The sequence below is a fragment of the Oxyura jamaicensis genome, chromosome Z (genome assembly GCF_011077185.1).
Source record: "Oxyura jamaicensis isolate SHBP4307 breed ruddy duck chromosome Z, BPBGC_Ojam_1.0, whole genome shotgun sequence".
In the NCBI taxonomy this organism is placed as follows: Eukaryota; Metazoa; Chordata; class Aves; order Anseriformes; family Anatidae; genus Oxyura; species Oxyura jamaicensis.
The window spans coordinates 78512582-78516794 of record NC_048926.1 but is presented as its reverse complement, the minus strand read 5'-3'; the positions used below and the strand labels follow the sequence as shown (position 1 = coordinate 78516794).

Below are 4213 nucleotides of genomic sequence, written 5' to 3'. Positions count from 1 at the left end.
TGGAAGTTTGCTATGAGAAAGGAGAAACAAGCCAATAAGTTCGGGGGTTGAATGGGTGAGAGTTCAACAGTCCCCTCCTTTAAATTTCTCTGTAAAAGCTGTGTATTTTGCCTTCATCTGCCATATCCATAACATGAGCTTAACGGAGGTGGGGATGAGAGATGTATTTCAAAACGAACAGCTACACTCCCTTTTCACTTGAAAACTGGGCCAAATGCTGTCCGTTTGAAATCAGATGCACCGACTTCAATGGCTTTAGAGCAGTTTGGAGATCATTCGATGTTTAATAACCCACTTTTTCTTTTCTTTTCTTTTCTTTTCTTTTCTTTTCTTTTCTTTCTTTTCCTTTTCTTCGAAGTTGAAAACAGCTCGACGTCACTTTAGCTGGTTTAGTCAGAAAGAACTTAGCTCATTTTTGAAGTCGAAAATAATTTTCGTGTATCCCTACATTTACAGAATTAAATAAAAATATAAAAATATATTTAAAAAATAAAAATAGAATCAAAATACACGCTGAAGTTATCGTAGTTCTAGTAACTACTTTGAAGAAGAAACCTGACTTTTAGCACATTCTGAAACTGCTGACATCAGGCGATACTTTGTCCGAACTAGAAACTGAGTCCGTGCAATCACAAACAATATTTATAAACAATATAAGGAAAAGAAAAATAAGTTGCAAATTCCAGAGCTTGTGTAGTAATCGTTACGAGCACGTTGCAGTGAGGGCCGGCAGACTGCTGTTCTGAAGCCAACTTTTCCGACCCGAGAGGAAGCCACTCGCAACACGTTATTTCTTTTTTGAAAATGAATAAATTAAAAGGAAAACTTTTCAGTGCTCCTTAGAACGAAAATCATCAATCGATTGATTAATTTAAACCATTAATTTAAATCTTGGTTAATTTAAATCATTTTTAAAAATAATTTAGTCCGACGTAGCTATTTGTATTTATTGTGTTAATCACTTTATATAACAGCAACATCGATACAAAAATAGAGACAACTTCTGAACGTAACATGGGATGTTTACAGTGCTTTTTTTTTTATTATTATTATTTTTAATCGTAAAATATCAAAAAATGTTTTATTTCCAGACTCTTTGTCCACATAACTTAATTCTGGCTAATTCATTAATTTGACGTCATTAGCGCTGTCCCTCCCCCGGCGGCCTCGTGGAGCAGGGTCCGGCACAGAGCACACGTAACCCTAAACCCTCCCACGACACGGTGCCAAATTCACGCCCAGTTAGTCCCGAGGCGTCATTAACAGCGGCAACACCCCCTTCTCTCTCTTTCGTCCCCAAACCGCGTCCCGAAATTGCAGGGACACAGGGCGGGGGTAGCTCCCCAGCCCCTCCTCCGCGTGTTTTGGGGGCGGGAGAGGGGACGGAGGTGGGAAACTAGGGGGGACAGCTCCCGAGGCCACCCCCTCCCTCTCAATGTCCCTCCTCCCGACCCTCATCCCTTCCCAATCGTGTCGGGATAGGAAAGTCAGCGACGGGGTGCGGGGAACGGACCCGGCGGGTGAGTACCTCCAGGGACACCCCTGAACCCCCTTAGACCCGCCAGGGACCCCCCCATGGGACTTTACACCCGGGCTTCTCAAAGACGCAACCTCTGGTGAATAAACCGGGACAAAAACGGGGGAAAAAAATAAAGGTGGGAGGGCTGGGGCGGGTGGTCGCGCTGGCTGTCACGGTCGCCTTGCCTTGTCCCTGTTGTGGGGCCACGGGGGGGACAGGGGTGGAAGGAAGACTTCTACCGCGATTTTGGGGGTGCGCAGCCTCGGTTGGGGCCCAGAGACCTCCCCAGCACTACCGCTGTGCGCACGCCTCGGGGTTGCACGGGGGACACCCAAAACTTTGTGTTTCCCCCGCCCCCGGTTTTAACGAAGCTGGGTTTTAACGAGGGTGCCAAGGCCCCGACGATGTGGGACCCGGTCCGAGCAGCGCCGTCTGTCCGTCTTTCCGTGCGTTCCGTCCTGCCTGCCCTCCCCGAGTAGGGAGGATGCGGAATGGGGACTTGGGGAGGCGCGTCCGGGGTAAAGGGGGTGAGATCCGCGGCTGTGAATTATTTGAGTGTCAGCGTGCTCGGCGGCGGAGCGCCTAAAATAATAATCAATAATAATAATAAAAAGGCAGCCAAAATCTGCTTGCGCCTCCTCTTACGACAGGTTTTGGGGTCCCCTTCAGCAACTCGGGGTGCAGGTGGTTTTTTCGTCGCTTCTACTCACGTCTTGCCGTCTCCCCGAGCGAGATCGCCCTCCAGAGAGCACCCCGGTCACGCCACGGGTTATGGGGGGAAATATTTTGTACCTCGGTTTTATGACCCGTGAGGTGATGGAGAGAAGTTTTCTTTATTTTGGTACTGGCAACAGGCGCTGAAGGAGCACCGAAAAGGGAAAAAAATATATATTTGGGAAAAAAAAAATAGAGAAGGAAAAAATTAAAAAGAGAGAAAAAAGAGAGAGAGAAAATAGGAAGACTATAAAATAAAATAAAAGAACAAAGAGAGAAAAAGAGGGAAAAAGCAGCAGCCTGATGCGTCCTGTTGCTGCCTCATGTAGCAGCCGTGCCACCCTTAAATGCAAGTATTTCAGGGGTGTATGTGCCACCCTGCCCTCACCGCAAGAGCTCGGGTGGCTGTGAGGTGCTCGGGTGGGACCGAAATAACCCCCGAGGCTCTCGGAGGAGCTTCCTTGTCCCCCTCCCCACCCTCAGCCTGCCCAGCCGAGGTGGGAAACGCGACAGAAACCCCAAGGAGGAGACCTCGGAAGTCAATTACCGGGAGCACGCCGGGTTTGCGGAGTCACGGCTAATGAGCTACCAAAATTAAAATAAATAAATAATTAAGAAGCGGTTAATCCAATCAAACATAACCTCCAACTTCTCGCCTGCCTCCTGACAGCCCAGAGCGGTCGGTGCTCCCTCCCCGACACCCGCGCTCGTAAAAATTGTCCCATGGCATCTTCGGATCTATACTTTAATTAACGATTTTTACTAAAAAGGGAAAAGGGTAGAGGTGTAAAGTGTAGAAATAGTGGTAAGGTATAGGGGAAGAGGGGCAAGGTATAGGAATAGGGGTAAGGTGAGGAATAAGGGTAAGGTAACACCTGCGAAGTCCTTCCAAGAAAAATTTCAGCACGAATGCAAGTCAAAATAAACCTGGTTTATTCTTCTGCCGGGACGAAGAGCGAAATTTCGCCATTCCTCGGCACATCCCGAACGACTTCTTCAGGCAGCAGCATCCCATGGGGCGAGCCCAGGGCTCGGCGCCGGCCGTTAAACCTGCCGTGAGCCTGGCGTGGCTCACGGCCTGGACGGACAGCACCGTCGGATCCACGGTTTCTTTTATAATAATAATAATAATAATAATAATAATAATATATACATTATATATATAACAATACATAAATAATATATATATATAAGAAATATATATATGCACATACATATATATACAAATATGTACATGTGCATATATATAAATACAAATATATATTTATTTATTTATTTTTGAGAAAAACAGCGCGGATCTGGAGGCGGGGAGGCCCAGGGTGCCCGTGGGTCTGCGCGGCGCAGCCCCGCCGAGCGGCCCCCGGCAGATGTCGCTGTCCCCCCGTGTCCTGCTCCCTTCCTCCTTCCCCCCCCCCTTCGAACCTCCCAGGGGGATGCCACGAGTGGGCTGCGAGGTGCGGAGGCTTGGGAGAAATACCGCAGAAATTCCCACGCCTCCGCTCTCCAAACATGTCCGGCAAGGGGGTGCCTCGCCCCCCGCTCCCCTCCCCGAAACCCGGCGGTTTAGGAACTATCTGAAGTCTGCGTGAAAGTCCCAAAAGGCGCCGTTCTCGTCCCGTCACTCCGTGCCGATTCTCTTGGCTTCCACCTTTCTGCCTCTAATTAGCGGCATTATTAACTGGGGAGTGGTTGTGGCTTCACATCGTTATTTTTTCCGAATGAGGTCTATCGTGAGGTGCATCCGCACTGGAAACTTTCGTGTAAGGAAATACAAATTATGAGTTATATATATACATATTTATGTGTGGAGGCAGAAAACACTAAACTCAGCCTTTTTCCTTACTGGGAATAATAATAATAACAACTTATTGTTCTGACTTCAAATTTCGGTCACTTTATTTGTCATTGTACACGTTTTCATTACAATACAATAGAAAGGAAAGGAAAGGAAAGGAAAGGAAAGGAAAGGAAAGGAAAGGA

At 47.4% G+C, this 4213-nt stretch overlaps 1 long non-coding RNA gene across 4 annotated transcripts in view; it reads left to right on the top strand.

The window, feature by feature from the left end:
- Positions 1-947: 947 nt before the first annotated feature.
- The window catches only part of LOC118156028, a 110866-nt gene continuing 107600 nt past the window's right edge, over positions 948-4213 (top strand). For 3 of the 4 annotated variants that reach the window (XR_004746117.1, XR_004746115.1, XR_004746116.1), the window contains exon 1: positions 948-1520. This is a non-coding gene — a long non-coding RNA (uncharacterized LOC118156028). The remainder of the gene's footprint in view (positions 1521-4213) is intronic. The other variant, XR_004746114.1, reaches the window with a different exon arrangement.